The sequence below is a fragment of the Parasteatoda tepidariorum genome, chromosome 2 (assembly GCF_982258835.1).
Source record: "Parasteatoda tepidariorum strain Cologne lab strain chromosome 2, Ptep-v5.0, whole genome shotgun sequence".
NCBI classification, from domain to species: Eukaryota; Metazoa; Arthropoda; class Arachnida; order Araneae; family Theridiidae; genus Parasteatoda; species Parasteatoda tepidariorum.
In genome coordinates, this window is record NC_141756.1 from 68989839 (window position 1) to 69010395 (window position 20557).

The 20557-nt window shown below is 28.1% G+C and overlaps 1 long non-coding RNA gene across 3 annotated transcripts in view; it reads right to left on the bottom strand.

The window, feature by feature from the left end:
- LOC147815833 (uncharacterized) overlaps positions 1–20557 on the bottom strand; it is a 376705-nt gene that overhangs the window by 180659 nt on the left and 175489 nt on the right. For 2 of the 3 annotated variants that reach the window (XR_015431408.1, XR_015431409.1), the window contains exon 3: positions 17501–17629. This is a non-coding gene — a long non-coding RNA (uncharacterized LOC147815833). Of the gene's footprint in view, positions 1–4846; positions 4984–17500; positions 17630–20557 lie in introns of those variants that run through there. The other variant, XR_015431411.1, reaches the window with a different exon arrangement.

Sequence of the window (20557 nt, forward strand, 5' to 3'; positions counted from 1 at the left end):
TAACACCTTGGTAAGGTTGCATCAAATTCTCACCATAATGTGGTTCAAGGTAGCGATTTTATGTTTCATCGTTGAAGCTATTTTTATAAAAGTCTGCAACTAAAAACAAAACCGGCTGAAACTTCAATGTGGTAATGAGTTCAATCCTAAGCACCTCTTAAACTAGTTTACACGATACTATGACTAAAATTAACATGTAGGATTGTATCGAATATGTAGTTAACGATAGCAATTTTGTTTCATTGTTGAAGCAATTTTCATGCCAGTCTGCAGTTTAAAACAAAACCGGCTAAAACTTTAATATGATGCTAAGTTGAATCCTAGACGCTTTTTAAACTTGCTTACATGATACTATGATTCACATCATAACCTCATTAAAATTGCATCGAATTTTCACCATAATGTGGTTCTAGGTAGTGATTTTATGTTTCCTCTTTGATGTAATTTTCAATCTGAAGATAAAAACAAAATCAATCAAATTACTTAAACAATTGTTTCCATTTACAATGTAAGTTAAACAATATTCGCCGTTTTACACCATTGTGTTGGCTAAACGATCATAAATAAAATTCTAACATTTCTACTTTTCCTTCTAATCCGTAACTTGTTTCATTTCTGATGACTAAGCACAGAGGTATATCCTCTGTTTTATGATCATTTTTCCTTTCAGAATCCTCACAGTCACAGTTAATTGAAGAGCATTTCATCGTAATAGTCATCATTACCTAGTACGTGTTATACGCATGACTAATTTTCTTTTCAAGGTTCCTTTTATGGTTTCACTACATGCCAGATCAGCAATGGTTCTTAACCTGTAGGAAGACATGTTTCTTTTTCTTATTTTGTTTTCCCCCTTCATTTATTATCCTTTCTTTTATTTTACCTTTTAATCTCGTTTCCTGATTGGCGGACAGTCCATAACGTTTGAGTCAATAAAACATAGGAATAAATTGTGATTTGTGAAACAATGAAGTGGGACGGGTTTATTTCAGGTGGGTGGGTGGATAAAAACATATAAATTTGCAAACTCTTACCCCTACTCCACCCCAGAGATGTCGTCAGAGTTGTATGTCCTTGAAGTTGTGAATGCGGTCTACGACCATCTGAAGAGGGGACCTTGATATATTTTATCATCTTTTTCTTGGCGACACGCATTTTCAGCCAGGTTATAAAAATAATGTTAAGTAAATAAGGAGTGGGTTCTGGTGAAATATGCTTGGCGAGAAAAAAAGAAAAGAAAATTCGTTTCGCTTAAGGAATTTGTAAGCGTGCCTGGAATGAGAGAAGGAAAAAATTAAATAAAATTATTTGTCGTAGTTTGTCCTAGGTTACCTATAGGTCAAGCTTTTGTTTCACCAAATTTAAAATATCATGCAATGTAAGTTACTAATAAATTTATTCCAGGCATGTTTATTTGCATAATAAATTCGGCGTGGAATTTGCCGATCATAAATCTGCCTTACGTTATACGCAAAGATTAAATGTGATCATATATTAATATTTCTAAAATTTAAAAAAATTAATTTAAGCTAAAAGTACAACAGAAAAAAAATCATAATATTGTCACATCAACGATTATATCCGCACGTTTATTAATATTATATTTTGATTTGGATATTTTAATACAATATTAGAAAACACTATTTTGCTGATATAATCGTGTGCGTTGACGACAAGGTTACATCTTTTCATTGTTTTGCTTTTTTGGCTTTTTTTAAAAATTTTTAAAATTATTTTTTCATAATAAATTTTTATAATTTCTTTCACAATATGTTTTTTCTCTTTTAAAAAAAAATTTCTTTCCTAGTTTTTTTTTTAAATTTTGATCTTATAATACGAGTTCTATCAATTTGCAGCCAATTTACAGTTAAAGAAATTTAATAAATCTTAATTTTTTAATTTTCCTTCCTAAATTTCTTTTTTCTTTAATTCTTTATTGTGCTACATATCTATACATACGACGTTTTCTCGAGAATTCGACCAATTTCCTTCAAATTTTGAATTTTGCCGCATAAAATTATATTCTTAAAAAAGATGCAAGAATTTGTATTTCTTACAATTAAAGCCTTTGTCGATGTTATTAAATAAAATAATAATAAATAAAGAAAAAAAAATAAATATTAGGGAATTATCGTTGGATGAACAAATTTAATAATTGCGTGCAGAAAATTCTCGATTCGTTTAAAAGGTTCTTGAGATATTGCAAAAAAAGTAAAATATTAAGTAAACAGTAAGGGGGCCAAATTTCTGTAGTAGTAATAGTAGTAGTAGAGTAATACTATTATTAAGCTTTAGACCGCTCTCTCAACCAAACGATTGGTGTCATATTTCCCAGATTGCGGCTAACCCCCATAATTCGAGGGTACGAATTCCAAATCCACCACAAAAGGTATGTTTATTCAGAGAAAGTACGTTTTTGTTTCTGCTTTCGTAATTTAAAATATCGTCTGCACTATTAAATTATCATATTTGAGATCACACCTTTAAACCATTAAGATTGTGTCCTAGCACGTGAAGATCCGACCACTAGATTAAAAGTTATTCAGGTTTTTTCGTACTGGAAAAAAAAAAAAAAAAAAAAAAAACCTACGTACTTCGACCAAATTTTTTTCTTTCAAATTTTAATTGATATCTTTAAATTACTAAAAAGTTTGGTTGTCCTGTTTTTAAGCTTATATTAATGTAATCGAAATCATTATCGATTAAAAATATGAATTCTTAATTTTCATATGATAAGTGTTATGGCATTAAAGTAATTATATTTTAATAATTAATTAGTAATTATATATCTCACCAATTTGTTAATATTTACGTTCAAACTCACTGTTGGTCTATCCCTTCAGTTGAACGATATTTTCATGAAAACACTAAAACAAAGTGTTAAGGTAGAAATTAATTTAAAAATTGTATTGTTTTTAAATCAGCCGACCGGCCTGTGTAGGGGGCAGGGAACTGTCCTTGCATCAGAAAGGTTCTGAGTTCGAATCCCGGGCAAGGCATGGATGTTTCTTTCTCTCTATCTGTGTTCTACTTTCTCCTTTATGTGTGAATGTGACCCGCCCTATAAACGGGTTGTGGTAGTACAACGTGGGCGACGCTGCTCCACCGCCGTGGCTTCGCCACAGGTGCCCACTGGGTAACGAAAAGAGAGTTAGCACTTCTGGTACTTTCTGTGGCCAATGGACAATAGTTCCAAGTGGCCGCCATTAAAAAAAAATTATTTTTAAATCAAATATTTTTATTTAAAATTTATTTTACCTGTATTTTTTATAAAAAGAATGGAAATAGTTTCTGCAATAGTTCGATTTTGAAAAATTCATTTCTTTTATAAATGACTATACTTTAGTACATTACTATCAATAAACTACATATTTCAAATTATAATTTAAAAAATCGTAATTTCAATACAACATATTTTGAAGTACTGAAGCACTGTTCGATTTTTTTTCACCTATTTATTTACTCAATGATTTGTCTGAAAGCAAACTACACAGAATATAATTATAAAAATTCGTGAATGCAATGCATTGTTTTTGAAGTACTGATGCATTTTTCGATTTCATATCGCTCTTTTATTCAATAAATTATATTTTTTGCTATATTTCTGAAGATACTCTGCTTCTTTCATGCTTATAACATAATTTCAAAAATCCCTCAAAGCAATATGGAGCTTTGAAAGGGCTGGTAAATTTAGGAATTGTATCATTTTTTTTTAAAAAAATTCTTATCTTACTAAATTTCTGCAGATAGGCTAGTTCATAACATAACTTTAGAAAATTCATAAGTACAATATAATGCTTTCAAATGACGTTTCTTACTCTATATCTGACGATTAACTACTTCGTAATGCAATTTCAAAAATTCATAAATGTGATATAGTGCTTTAGAAGTTCTGAAGATTTTTTTGTTATTCATTTATTCTATGAAGGACATTTCTTATTGCATTTCTCATGATTAACTACTTATGTCATTCCAAAAACTTGTAAATGAAATATAGTGTTTTCGAAGTACCATAGATTATTTTTTACTTATTCTTACTCAATAAATGACATTTCTTACTGTATTTCTGTCAATGAACTATTTCATAATGTAATTCCTAAAACTTGTATACGTAATATAGTGCTTTCGAAGTACCATAGATTTTTTGACTTTTGTTACTCAATAAATGACATTTTTTGCTGGATTTCTGACGATTAACTATTTCATAATGTAATTCCAAAAACGTGTATATGCAATATAGTGCTTTCGAAGTACCATAGATTTTTTGACTTTTGCTACTCAATAAATGACATTTTTTGCTGGATTTCTGACGATTAACTATTTCATAATGTAATTCCAAAAACTTGTAAAAGCTGTATAGTGTTTTCGAAGTACCATAGATTTTTTTTTACTTATTCTTACTCAATAAATGACATTTCTTACTGCATTTCTGTTGATGAACTATTTCATAATGTAATTCCGAAAACTTGTATATGTAATATAGTACCTTCGAAGTACCATTGATTTTTTGACTTATTGTTACATAATAAATGACATTTCTTGCTGCATTTCTGATGAATAACTATTTCATAACGTAATTCCAAAAACTTGAAAATGCAATAGAGTGCTTTCGAAGTACTGCAGATTTTTTGACTTATTGTTACTCAATAAATGACATTTCTTACTGCAATTCTGACGATTAACTACTTCATAATGTAATTCCAAAAATTCGTAAATACAATGTAATGCATTCGAAGTATAAATGTGGCAGACAAGAATTAGGCCTAAAAAACACAAAGCATTTCTTTAATTTTTTATGACTTGAATAAGGCATAAAAAATGAAATAAATAAATAACTAGATAAAACTCTCAAGAAAATGAGTTTTTATTTATTGATCTGCTCATTTAGCCATTTTCTTATCTTCTCCCTTCTTTACTTCTTCCATCAGTGGTTATTGAGGCAGGCGTAATTAGCGATCAGGGATGATCCCACACTAGCCCCATCTACCAACACAAAAAAAAAGCTAAAAACAAATAACACGAATATAAGAAAAAACTTACGAAAAATAAATAATAAAAATGAAATAAAAAAAAAATGGTTGCACTTGCGCTGAGATAAAAGTTACCTAAATGACAAGAAATTAGAGATACCAGATTTCTTGTCGTGGTTAAAGCGCGCTGGCCTCATCCAATAAATAGATGGTCTTATCCGTGAAGATTACCGGGCCTTTCCTAATATCGCTTTTAACGGCCAACTCGTTCCCCCTTACAGAAAGCGCCCACCCCTTTTTCGCTCATTTAGTTCTTTTTTGTTTCCTTTCAACTTAAAAAAGAAACTTCGAAAAAAGATTTGGAAAAAGATTTAATCGTTATGTTCAGGTAAATAACGCGAGGGAGTAAGAGATATTTGAGATTAGATAATTGTAAAGAAGCTGTTGGATTTATTTCATTTATGTATTTTTACTGTTATAAGCGAAAAGTGATTTACAAAGATGAGTGATATGTAACCTTATCAGATATATATTTGGAATAAGGCGTTATGTTTTAATTTTTTTTTAAATTTTGTTTAAGGGTAGGATATATTTTAATATAGCTTTTTTGGTCTTTTATGATGTTTTTTCAAGCTGTTGAAATTTTTTGAAATTTCGTTTGATGTGAAGTATTTATTTTTTAAAATATTTTTTAATGAGTAGCATAGTTTTTAAAAAATGTATTTAAAGTTTTTTTTTTTTTTTTTTTTTTTTTTTTTTTTTTTTTTTTTAAATTTTGGTTAAGGAATTTTTTTTTTTCTTCAAAAATTTTGCTGAAAGTAATTTTTTTAAATTTTTTTTTTTGGGGTGTCATATTTTTTTTAAAAATTTTTGTGTAAGGTAAATTTTTTTTTAAAATAAGAGATAGATTTTATTTAAATTAATGAACTACGTTAGTTATCTTATTAAATGATAGCTATTCTAAGCATGGTAATTGATTATAATAATTCTAAAACTAATTTAAACCTTATTGAAGTATTTTTAATTATATATTAAAAATAGTTAAAAAGGAAATTGTACCAAATTTACAACAGTTTAAAAAGATAAGCCATGAAATAGTTTTTGACGCAAATCGTTGTTGATAAGTGAATGGTTGCTGACGCTAAACTCTTCTCTATCACAACTAATGACAAGTAATTTCTTCCATCTTTAATCTATTAACATAAAGATTAATAATGCGTAACTACATGTGCTGCGTAGTTTTACAGCTTATTCTTTAAATATTAAATTGATTAATTTACATGGATTAACTTATTTTGATTGATATATTGATAATTAAATTTATAAGTTAATATCTTATTATTTAATATGTTGATTATCTTTCCAAATTACATTTTTTAAAAATTGACTTTTTTTACAATAATAATATAAGAAGGTATATAATTCAATTTATGTATTTTCTAAAAAGGACAAAACATAGTTTGGTTTTATGTTATGGTTTAGTTTGTTTTCAATGGTCAATTAAATAATATGTAAGTAATTTTTATTAAAATAGGAATAAATTTGAAAAGCATGTTAAGATATTGTTTATTCTTTTTAAAATGCTTGATGATTATTTTGTTTGACGATTCAATAAAAATTGCCTCGTCGGTTAATGTTTGACGAACGTGTCACAGGTTTTTACTAATTATTTTAGAAGAAATTATTTATATTTATCAATTTTACTACTGAAAGTTATTAACGGATATAATTTCTTCACTTAAATATTTAACTTACATTTAATTATTCAGCTTTAAATTCAATATTAATAATTAAGAATTCAATTCTACTTCTTTAATCCAGAATTTAATTTAGTTTCAGTAGCTTAGTGCTTAATTCAATTTTGAAAATGTATTATTCAGCTCTTTTTCTCTAATTTGGTATTCAATTCGCTAACAATAATTTCGTACACAATTTAATTTCAATAATTTAGTTTCAATGAAATTTAATTATGTATTCTATCCAGTTTCATAATTTGAACGTATTTCTACTGTACTAATTCAGTGTAACTGTACTATTCAATTTCGATAATTCGGTATTCCATTCCATTTTAATAACTTATTATTCAATAAAGACGTACTCAATTTAGACGTGTTATTTATTATTTAATAAAGACAATACAATTTTAATTTATTATTTAATAATTTAGATATTGTTTCAATTTCAATAATTTTTATTTCACTTCAGTATCAACATTTTGGAATCGACTTAATTTTCAATCATTTAGTGTTCAATTTACTTTCAATAAGTATTTATTCAATAGAATTTCAATAATTTAGTTCTCAGATCGATTTCAAGAACTTAGAATCCAATTATAAATTAATCCAATTACAATTTATTTCCACTCAGCTTCATTTTAATATTTTAGAATTCAATTTCATTAATTAGTATTCAGTTCAATTTCGAAAGTTTAGTATTCAATTCAATTTCAATAATTTAGTATTCTATTCAATTTTAATAATTTATTATTCAATAAAGACGTGCTCAATACAATTTTAATTTATTATTTAGTAATTCAGATATTGTTTCAATTTCAATAATTTTTAATCCACTTCAGTATCAACATTTTGGGAATCGACTTAATTTTCAATCAATTAGTGTGCAATTTACTTTCATTTATTCAATTATTACTTTCATTTATTCATTTCATTCAATTGAATTTCAATAATTATTTATTCAATTGAATTTCAATAATTATTTATTCAATTGAATTTCAATAATTATTTATTCAATTGAATTTCAATAATTATTTATTCAATTGAATTTCAATAATTATTTATTCAATTGAATTTCAATAATTATTTATTCAATTGAATTTCAATAATTTAGTATTCAGTCGATTTCGTGAATTGAAAATCCAATAATAAATTAATCCAATTACAATTTATTACCACTCAGCATCATTTTAATATTTCAGAATTCAATTCAATTTCATTAATTAGTATTCAGTTCAATTTCAAAAGTTTAATATTCAGTTTAATTTCAATGCGAATTTCGTTTAAAAAAAATGGAAATACGTTTATTATATTTTTCAGATATACATTACTATACTAATTTTGTCAACTGACAGTAGATAGTTCTATGCTACAGAAAAAGCATTGCTTTGAACAACATTTTTTGTTTTATGGTACTTGCTGAGCATTTCTACTTTTATGGATACCGTAATGTCGTAAAAATTGTTTTACGACGCTAATGGAAACAAACAAAGTACGATTTCAAGATAAAACTGTAATCTATTTGACCCTTAATGTCTCGAATGGAAACAGCCGTTCGGTGAAAGGGTTTGAAATATCAATAAAAAAAGAATTTGATTATCATTTACCTCAAATTGTCGTTGAAAGAATAGACATGGGCTCTTACAGCAATTCGTGTTTATGAAGAATAAATTTGGCGCCTTGTATCCGGCTTGTCAACGTAAAAAAAAAAACGCAAAGAAGAGAGAGAAAGGGAGGATAGCGCCGAAAAAAAATATGCTCCAATGATTTTTCTTAATTACGCCTATTAAGGAATAGACATTGATAGAGGTTAAATACACCACTTATAAAGTGTCTTGAAAAATTATTTTTAGCACCATATTCTTTATCATTTTTTTCCCTCTTGTTAAGTGCTTTTTGCCGACTTTTTTCGTGAATTTCGATATACAATTACGGTATTGTGTAACTGAGATAAAGAATGTAAATCTTGAGAAAAGCATAAGTGAATTATTATTATTATTATTTTTTTCTTTGGAATTCTTACTGCACGCCAAATTAAATCAGTTCAAAGTTGAACCATAGTATTGTACAAATTTGTGGTAAGCTTAAATATAATTTAAAGTTGAAACGTGTTTTAGTTTAATTAGAATTACAATATTGTGTTATTAAATTATTAATATTACAATTATGCATCCGGGAATGCTCGTCAGGATTACAAAATCCTGTAAATGTATAATAGTAAATGCTTGTTTGAGTAACTCAATCTCATAAACGTAAATCAGTGAATGCTTGTTTGAGTTACACGCTCCCGTAAATATAAATCAGTGAATATTTTTCTGAGATACGCATTCCAGTAAGTGTAAATGCGTGAATGCTTGTTTGAGTTACACAATTCTGTAAATGTCTATCCATAAATTCGGATTTATAATAACGAAACAGTATAGCTAAGACAACGACATTAAAAAAAGATTAAATAAATAAATAAATAAATAAAAAAAACATCGGGCTTTCTTTTTGATATTGTTTCTACTGTTCAATATTGAACCATAATAAAATATTATGCAGTACAAATTCGCTACAGCATTATGTTTTTAAGCTGAACTATATTTTTGTTCAATTTAACCCATAGTGCCATGTATAAGTTAATGAAACTCAACGTGGTCTTATTTATTGTGGTTGCAGCAAATTTTTCTATTTGATGACCCAAGGTTCACCAAAATTTTTGGGATTTTTATTATATTAACTTAGTTGGATGCGATAGAGTTGAAGGGTTGCGAGAAATCTTTGAAAGCACCTGAAACGTGAAAAAGTTTAATTTGTTTTAATAATACAATGGTAAAATATTTAATAATTGTGGACATTAGCTGAAGATATGGGATAGGATTGAAGATTTTTAAGCAATGAGTGAAAATCTCTGAAAAATGGGCGCGTATTGGGAATACTGGTTGATTTGGGCTCGTGGACAAAAGTTTGAAAATTCCTCTCCTTACACTTCGGCACTTTTTCTTATTCTTTTTCTCCTCTTTTTACACAATCATCCCTTTTCAGTGTGTTGCTTTTATTGCCATTTTGACTTTGTGTAAGAGCAAGAAAGTTTTAAATTTTACACTTTATAAATAAAATAAAAAATCCGATTTTTAACAATAAGAATTATAATAATAATAGTACATACTCTTTGTATCGTTATATGCAGAACAATTTATATTTTATCGTTTTTTTTTCTTTTTTTTTTTTATCGATATGGTTATATCTACGATTTCCTAAAAAGAATTGAAAATTCGAATCTTTTTCTTTTAATAATTCATTTATCGTTTTTGAGCACATATATACAGAACTGTAATAGTTTTTCCATTCATATTAGTTTTACATTTCATACAGTATAAAAAAAATTAAACTTCGCCCTTTCACAACAAAATAAATTATGTGTACTCGTTTTTTGAGTACAACAGCATGCGAAACTATTATTATTAGCGATTTTACTCAATCAAGCAAATTCTTTTTCTATTGGAAAATAAAAACGGATATTTGACGACGGCGGTTTAATAGCTTTATTTCCTTTATGTTCTTCGAATAAGGGTTGCCTTACGACATCCTTTTACGAACAATAAATCAAAACAACGCTTAGGGAACGAACTCAGATCAATACTAAACACTGTTCGAAATCGAACCACGAAAGGAAATTACGCCGTCAGTTAAATCGTCGCCATATTGATCTTCAATTTATAAGAACTCTCTCATCTACCATTTTAACGATGTCGTAAATGGAGTAGATAAATCGGGTAGGAACAAGAATTAAATCGGAATCGAACTCCATTTGAATGGTTGTTCAGTGTCTTTTTAGCACCGCAGTTTTGGCAATGGCTGTGTATAATCAGACGATGAGTTTACGAGTGAGTCGAGCGACCTCTACTGGGAGATGTTGCATCTGTCGCTATTAATTAGAAATTAATGAAGTGCAATCAATCTTTTGTCATCGTTCCGTAATTTTGAATTACGCTTCCGAAGAGAGTGATTCGGTCCATGAGACGCTCTTGAATTATTATTGCACGAAGTTAAAGTCATAATTTTCGAACACTTTCAAAATTCTAAGAATTGTTTGCTTTCAGAATAATTCTTTCTGAGTTCGCCAAGAATTATTTATTTTTGAATTAAGTTCATTTGGCTTTAATGCAAACACGATTAAATTAATTGAATTTACGGACAGAATAGAATTATCGACGCATAATATTTGCGAATATTCCACCGCGAAGCTGGGAAATTTGAAATTTAAATGAAATCTAGAACATGAATAAATATTTATGTTTTCAAGTAAAGGATATTGCCTTTACAAATCATGTTTTCATTTTGAATTCAGAAAAGTAACTTCCTAGTCCAAATAAAGAATTATTTTCTCAAATATATTTTTAATATAGGAGAAAGACAATTCAAATATTGTGATTCCTTTTTATAGAAAAGTTTTTTTTTAAAGCATATCTTTACAAGTTTTAATGAGAAAAGTTTTTTTTTTCGAGCTTTTTAAGGTATTAAATTGCTTGTTTTCGACGAAATGTGAATTCTTATGGAAATTCTATTTTTTTTATGAAGTACGTGATGTTTTTTCTATACCACATTCAGGAAAAAAAGTATATATTAATTTTATAAAGTTTTCACTAAGTTTATTACCTAGAAACAAGTTTTTTTAAAATTTCATAAAATTATTTTTAAAGCGATTTGTTTAGTTTATCATTTATTCTAACAAAAAAGGCATAATTGGCGGAAAACACGAGATCTCAAAATAATCACAATTGTTTTCTTACAATAAATATTTCAGTAATTTATTATTTTTTTGTCATACATATAATTTGCATATAAACTCATTTTGGGATTGAATATCATTATCATGTTTTTGATTTTCATACAATTCACTCGAATGCATTTTTTTTAAAAAGAAACATAATTTGAGAGTTTACCTTAAATTATTCAGAATTATATATTAAAACTATATTTCATAATTATTTTTTGTTAAATATTTCGTACATTTCTGAAATTACATTTTAATATTTTTGTAAAATAGTTTGCAAAAATATGTTTATTTTAAGACCTAGTAATAAACTATATGTAAAATATATAAAATATCTAAGGAAAAAGGCAAATAAATTTTTTTTTTTTAAGCACAAAGATTTGTTTTTTGTAGTTTTACAAAGAAATATTTTCAAAAATACTTATTTTTTCACATCGCTCTTACTACGTATGATAGATATTTCAAAATAGGATGTACGACAAGCGATTCACATTATTAGTAATTTCACAGAAAAAATGGCTAATTTATTTCATAAAAAGAAAAAGATTTCGTAGTCTTCAATGATAACATCATTGGCGAAGCTTCCGAAATAGCATGGAGTTTGAAATTTTGAATGAATTAAATTCAAAATGACATTGTTACTACATCATCTAAAATATCACAGATCTAAAAATTTTGAGTAATCCAAGCTCAAAATGAAATCCTTATTTAAGTATTGGAAATTTCCTGAATTTAGAAATTTTGAATGATTTAATATTCAGAATGAGATATTAAAATCATTATAGCTTTAAAAATATTTTTTTACTTTCAAAGTAGAAAAAAAAACATTAGTCATTTTCTAATGTTATTAAAAAAAATAGATTCCCAAGAAGAAAGGCAGTTCACAAAAACACCATATTTTCAGGATGGTTTGTAATAAGGTTACTTTTTTCTATTAAAAGAAAAAAAACAGAAATTTGAAATTTTTAAATGTTATTAGAAAAAATAGATTCTCAAGAAGAAATGCAGTTCGCAACAACACCACATTTTCAGGATGGTTTGTAATCAGGTTACTTTTTTTTGTTACAAATAAAATACAGAATTATTAATTTTTAAATATTATTAGAAAAAATAGATTCTCAAGAAGAAATGCAGTTCACAACACCACATTTTCAGGATGGTTTGTAATCAGGTTACTTTTTTCTATTAAAAGAAAAAAAAACAGAAATTTGAAATTTTTAAATATTATTAGAAAAAATAGATTCTCAAGAAGAAATGCAGTTCGCAACAACACCACATTTTAAGGATGGTTTGTAATCAGGTTACTTTTTCTTCGTTAAAAGAAAAAAACAGAATTAGTAATTTTTAAATGTTATTAGAAAAAATAGATTCTCAAGAAGAAATGCAGTTCGCAACAACACCACATTTTCAGGATGGTTTGTAATCAGGTTACTTTTTTCTATTAAAAGAAAAAAAACAGAAATTTGAAATTTTTAAATGTTATTAGAAAAAATAGATTCTCAAGAAGAAATGCAGTTCGCAACAACACCACATTTTCAGGATGGTTTGTAATCAGGTTACTTTTTTTTGTTACAAATAAAATACAGAATTATTAATTTTTAAATATTATTAGAAAAAATAGATTCTCAAGAAGAAATGCAGTTCACAACACCACATTTTCAGGATGGTTTGTAATCAGGTTACTTTTTTCTATTAAAAGAAAAAAAAACAGAAATTTGAAATTTTTAAATATTATTAGAAAAAATAGATTCTCAAGAAGAAATGCAGTTCGCAACAACACCACATTTTAAGGATGGTTTGTAATCAGGTTACTTTTTCTTCGTTAAAAGAAAAAAACAGAATTAGTAATTTTTAAATGTTATTAGAAAAAATAGATTCTCAAGAAGAAATGCAGTTCGCAACAACACCACATTTTCAGGATGGTTTGTAATCAGGTTACTTTTTCTTCGTTAAAAGAAAAAGAACAGAATTATTAATTTTTAAATGTTATTAGAAAAAATAGATTCTCAAGAAGAAATGCAGTTCACAACACCACATTTTCAGGATGGTTTGTAATCAGGTTACTTTTTTCTATTAAAAGAAAAAAAACAGAAATTTGAAATTTTTAAATGTTATTAGAAAAAATAGATTCTCAAGAAGAAATGCAGTTCGCAACAACACCACATTTTCAGGATGGTTTGTAATCAGGTTACTTTTTCTTCGTTAAAAGAAAAAAACAGAATTAGTAATTTTTAAATGTTATTAGAAAAAATAGATTCTCAAGAAGAAATGCAGTTCACAACAACACCTTATTTTCAGAATGGTGTGTAATCAGGTTACTTTTTTTTGTTTTAAGAAAAATACAGAATTAGTAATTTCTAAATGTTATTAGAAAAAATAGATTCTCAAGAAGAAATGCAGTTCACAACAGCACATTTTCAGGATGGTTTGTCATCAGGTTACTTTTTTCTATTAAAAGAAAAAAAACAGAAATTTGAAATTTTTAAATGTTATTAGAAAAAATAGATTCTCAAGAAGAAATACAGTTCGCAACAACACCACATTTTCAGGATGGTTTGTAATCAGGTTACTTTTTCTTCATTAAAAGAAAAAAAACAGAATTAGTAATTTTCAAATGTTATTAGAAAAAATAGTTTTTCTGGAAGAAATGCAGTTCAAAATAACACCACATTTTCAGGAGGATATTTTGTAAGCAGGTTACCTTTGTTAATTTTTTTTCCTTTCAATTTATGCCTAGTTTAAGAGGACGCTGTACCGCGGAAGTACGGGAGAAACTTTTCATTACAAATTCTGTTTTACTCAAAAACTAAGTTAAAAATTAAAATGTTAGAAGAGAACTTCCCAATTACGAAAAATTGAGACATCCTTTCACAATTTGTTTTCATTTCGATATTTATGAAAATTTCGTTGTAGTATTTTAAAACTCCTGATCTCATTTTCTTTATACTTTAAATTTTAAATCACTTAAGAAGGTGAAAAATAATTCGCAATTAAAAGTTTCTCCAGTGGTATAGCCTCTTCTTAAGGAGATTGGTGACTTAGTCAACACCTTAATCAATCATTTTAAATATATTGATAACATAATGATTACTTTCCTCTTAAACAATAGTTTTGTGACCAAACATGTAAGGTGCTACAAAACTTGCATTTCAAAACAAATTTGTGACAACAAATTAAAAACTAAACTTTTCGAGAAGTCATTGAAAATGACAGAAAACATTAAATAAACCAAATAGTTATTGCAAATCTAATAAAACTTTTCTTAAAAAAGTCAAAAAATGAATCGGTTGTCAAATAAAGCTTCGTTCTTAATTCTAAATACTATTTTTCAAGAAATAAAACTTCTCTGATAAAGCTAAATTTTCAAATTATATTTGGTTATTGAATTTCTTCAGTGTCTTTCAATTTGACAAAAGCAAATAATAATTCCTCTCGGGGACCGAATTTGCAAAATTCGAACGGAAAAAAAAAAACATTGAGAAAAGCATTTTCTTTCTTTTATATATAAGTAGTTAAATTAAAATTAGTTTTCTGAATCGAGCATTCGGGAATTCTGTGCAGAATAGCAAAGATTAGAGGAGTTAGTTTTCCGAGAATTTATTTCTTTATAAACGCCTAATTGCATTAAAGCGAAAAGAAAAACAATTCGAAATAAAAGACGCGACAATAAAATATAAAAAAAATCACTGATAACATTGACTTTTAAAATTAAACCATTCCCTCAACAGAGCCCAGCTTAAAATACAATAAAGAAAATACTTAAATAAACGTCAGAAATCTTCAATTTACAATACAATAAAGTGCAGCATTTATCACACTGCGATGTCAGCATTGCCTGCGGGCAAACTTCTGAGAAGAATTTTTTTTGAAAAATAAATAAAATGAAAGAAAAGATGAGGAGTAAAAAAAATAAATAAATAAAATAAAAGAAGAATAAAGAAAATAAAATCTAAGTTTCTTAAAGTACTCGCCAGGGACTTGCAATGACAATGAAAGGCCTGGACGCTTACTTTATTATTATTTTTATTTTCATGTGTTTTCTTGAAAACTCCAAAAATATATTTCTTTCAAAAAGAGAAAATATAAAAGAGGGAAATAAAAAGGGAAAAAATAACTGAAATTATGTTCCTCTAGGGTTTTTCTGCTGGTATTTTGCGCCCTATGGGCTGCTGACCACTTTTAAGAAATTACCAAAATTCTACGAAGAGGTAAATGACGAAAATAGTCTTACTCAGAAAGAAATTCCTAATTTTTTTTCGGCTACGGAACCCTAAATAATCTACCATCTTTGCACGGAGAACCCTGACTTTATGAATGAAGTTTTTTAATACCTTGAATGCCATGGGGGTCACCCGTGACCGGCGAAGCCAAGATTATTAGAAACACATAATTCGAGACATTTTTTTAATTTTTTTAATACTATTATTGTTACTAAAATGATTTGAAGAAATTAATGAAATGTAGAACACACAAAAATAGTTTTATTTATATACAAAGAGATGCCAACTTGCTCCGGGCAGCGAATGAATATTTTCAAGTGGTAGTTTATTAATTGTGATTCGTGATTTAATAAATTCAATTTAGTAGATTTTTATCCACCACTATTTCTAACCAATTCGTAGGCTTATATAATCCACCACTTTTTTCAGATATGCTAAACCTTTTAAAAACTAGCAAAATCTGTCTAATATTTGCAAATTTAGCTTGTAGTTATTTACAGTGTGGCCAGACGAGCAAGACGTGTAAAATTAGAGTGGTATTCAGCGTGTTAAAGTAATTGTGAACGGTATAGCATATAAATGACAAGTTTTCTTAAAATTTTAAATAATTAATTAGAGGTATGAAGATTGTAAATTGTTTTATTATTGACAATTTAAAATTATGTTTCTTGTCAGACAGTTGAATTTGTATTTCTAATGCTATATTTAGTCTATAGTTATGAATTTGATTTTGGTGTATATACATAAGCTGAAAATAAAATAAGACAAATTATAGTTTACTTCGAAATGAAAACTTAAAACTACGTTGAAAATGGTTATCAGAGAAGCATATTTCTCTCTTTATTTTGATTTGAAAAGCATAAAGAGAAATACTAATACAATATTGCCATAATGCAATATTTTATAATTGTTTGTTCGTTTCATAATTTGTTTAATTTATTGTTATTAGATAAATTAAGATTAGATAAATTATAAATTATTGGTTGGATCTAAAAATAATTTGAGGTTTCAAAACTCATCACTGGTTATAAGGGGTATTAACTCTCGAAACCCTTTTAACTCTTCCACGGAACTCTAGGGTTCCGCGGAACATCATTTGGAAGCGTTGGTCTAACTTACTATATTCTTAATTAAAATCATATACTTTATTAGAACATTAACTTAATTTATTATCTTTGTCACTTTAGACTGTTTGCACATTGCATTATAAACCACTGACCAAAGAAGTGATTTTTGTAAATAAATTTACCAAAATGCTATTATGATTCTGATAAAAGTAAAAGAAAAGAATATAAGTTCTGGTTAATAAAAACCAAAAATATAATTCTGGTTAATAAATCTGGTTTGGCTAATAAAACCAAAATATACGGTCTTTAAATTTTCCGTTCATATGCCGACGGCTTATCGGAATTTCTATTTTTCAAAATTATAGTTCTTATTACCATACATTTAGTAAAAAATCGGACAGCAAATTTAACCTGATTAATTTTTTTCACATCATGCTAAATATACCAAGTTTTAACACATTTACCAAATTTTATCACAGATTATTAAACCATATTTTACGGTGAATATGAAATATCACAAAAATTCAAGATGTAAATTTTTAGAATTCGCTACCAAGCTTATCCGTTCCGTTACATGAGATTATGCATGTTAATATAATGAATGCTTTTATAATAATAAATGCATGCAGCTACATTACTATAAATTGCAGACATTACCCTGCATATAAAAACATTTAAAAATGTCTTTTAAAATTTATATTCTGAATTATATTCAAGAAAATATAATTAGTAAGATTTTTTTTTCACTTACGTTTGTCTCTTATATTTTCAGACGTAGTCGATTCTAATTAATCACAATAAAAAGTGAAGGCTTCAATATATCTTCAACTGCACTTCTTTTATTGCTTGCATCAACATTAATTTTCATATTCCAAAAAACCTGAAAAATAATCAAAGCAAATGAGCGAAGGAAGAAATCACTGAAAAATATCATGTTGTGGATACTGTAATTTCATGATAAGCATAATTTTGTGGCTCTGTGAAACCGAAATCAATGTCGAAGCATTGGAAACTAAAATTTTAAATTTCTTCGAAACTTTTTTAATAAACAGCGTTTATTATGTAATAAAACGAAGTATTTTAAGCCTTAAAAACAACTGGCAAAGATAGAATAAACCAATAAAAAAAGAATTTTTTTAATATACTAAGCTGCTTTGCAATTTTAAGAAAAACAAGTAAAATCAATAGATTTGGAAATTTCATAGAATTTTACGTTGTATATACAATATGAATAAAAAAGGAACATCTTGAATAACTTTTAATCTAGTGATCTAATTTTTAGGCTCTAGGACTCAATCATAATTGAGGTTTAAGGGGATGACCTCAAATATGCTAATTATGTAGTTAGTGTAGACCAGGAATGGGCAAACATTTTTGGTCGAGGGCAAAAAATCGAGAGAAAAAAGTAGTTTGGTGGGCTAAGTAAAATTTTCTAAAATAAAGAAACGATATATAAGTTTTAATTTAAATATTTAATGAGATGAATGAAATTGCTATTTCATTTTTAAAAGTTCCTTACAATGAGGTTCCGAATGAGATGTACTTATTTTAAGGAACGAGGCTAAATGTTTGCCTGTTAGTCTACTTTCTTCTGAAATGATTTTTTTCTAAGGTTCATAGTTGAAAACACTTGTTCACAGATATATAAGATGAAGTAAACATAGCACTGATTTTCTGGGCATGAGATATTAAATTTGCGAAATTAGCCCTTGATAATGATTTGTAAAACTCAAACTTTGGCATATTTAGAAACAACTGCTTCAGATGGCGCCAATCTTATGCTTGAAAAATGTTACCAGTACTTTGTTAAAAAGGAACAAAAATAGCTTTAAACAAAGTAGACAAGAAAATGGATGCATATGAGGGTTGCTATTTATATTTCTGGCCTAAAAAGAAAAAACAAATATGTAGGATCGAAATTGGTTTTATTCTTTTTCAAAATATTCTTCATGATGCTCAATACACTTTTGCATGCGTTTGAACCAATTTTCGAAGCACTTTTTCAGTCCGATTGAAGTAACTCCAAAACATGCGTTTTGAATGCATCAACCGCTTCTTCGGGGGTCGAAAATCGTTGTCCACGTAATTTATTTTTGATGTGTGGGAATAAGAAGAAGTCATTGGGTGCCAAATCAGGGCTGTACGGCGGATGACCCATCAGTTCGATCTTTCGCTCCGTCAGAAATGCCTTTGTTTGAGTCGATGTGTGAGAGCTCGCATTGTCATGAGGAAGAATGATTCGCCTGTTCTTCTGCTTTTTTCGAATTTCTCCGATGACTTCTGGCAAACAAATGATCGTGTACCATTCAGAATTGACCATCCTGCGTTGCTCTAACGCCACTGTTGCCAGATGACCGTTAATGCCGAAGAAACAGGCAATCATTTGTTTCGATGTGCTTCTTCCTCGAACAACTTTTGCTGGTTTTGCCTCGTCTTGGAAGACCCATACAACTGATTGCTGTTTTGTTTCCGGCTTATATGCATAGATCCATGATTCGTCACCTGTGTAGATGTTATACACAGCCTTTGATGTACCTTGAACGTATTTTTCCAACATTTCCTTGCACCAATCGACACGAGCCTTTTTTTGAGCGTTTGTCAGATTATGCGGGATCCAACGCGAACAAATTTTTTTTTTACGCTCAAATGTTCATGCAATATTTTATTGATGCTAGTCATACTAATGTCCAAAGACGCCTCTATCTCACGGTATGTCACATGACGATCTTGCTTTATGAGTTCACACACAGCATCGATCTTTTCTGGCACAACAACGGATTTTGGACGACCTGTACGGGATTCGTCCTGGATCGAACATCGACCACGATTAAATTCGTTATACCAATTTTTCACAGTGCTGTAGGATGGCGCTTTATCGCTGAATTAAGAATGAAGTTCATCGAAGCACTCTTGTCTTGACAATCCACGTCGAAAGCTATGAAAAATAATGGCACGAAAATGTTCACGATTCAATTCCATTTTTTGAAAGAGAAGAACTTTTCAATTTACTGTCAACAGCACAAATGAAGCTATAATGGTAAATCGTCTGCTGAATTTATGTTTAAAAATATTAAACTTTCGATTAAAATCGTCTGCGGTCGCCTAGCAACATTTACTGTTGCCAAGGCAGAAATATAAATAGCAACCCTCGTATTGTTTACATTCGTCACCGATTGGTAAGTTAAAATTCTATCCGCGAGCCTGATTAAACCTTCCAGCGGGCCACAGTTGACCCGCGGGCCGTAGTTTGACCATCCCTGGTGTAGACAATATTTTAAGTTAAAAAATCAGACACAAAAATAAACTTTCTCTAAAAAACATACTTTTTCTTCCCGACTAATTTGGATTCCTTACACTCAAAATACTGTAATATGGTAACGATAGTTTGGTCAGAAGAGCGGAACCAGTTAATGTTAATTTTCCTAATTCTTACTCTTACTTTGACCATTCGATTTAAAAATCAATTTCTCAGGAACTAATGATTTGATTTTGTTCAAGTTTTGTATTTTGCCAGATAAAACTACAATTTTCAAAATAATGGTAACATTTGTATTCTTACAATTCATAATTTTTTCGGCTCTTATTAAACAAAATAATGAAAATCATTAAATAATTATTTAAAATCATTTCTTACATAGAACTATCTTTGAATAAACTAATTTCACAGTTGTGTGCTAAAAAGTTTCGATAGTTCTCAAGAAATCCTAACTTTCGACAGCTCTCGGTACAAAGCTATTGGGAAATTATTTCAAAAAATGCGCCTATTTCAGAAATCCAAATCCATCGAAAACAAAAGATATGTTTAATC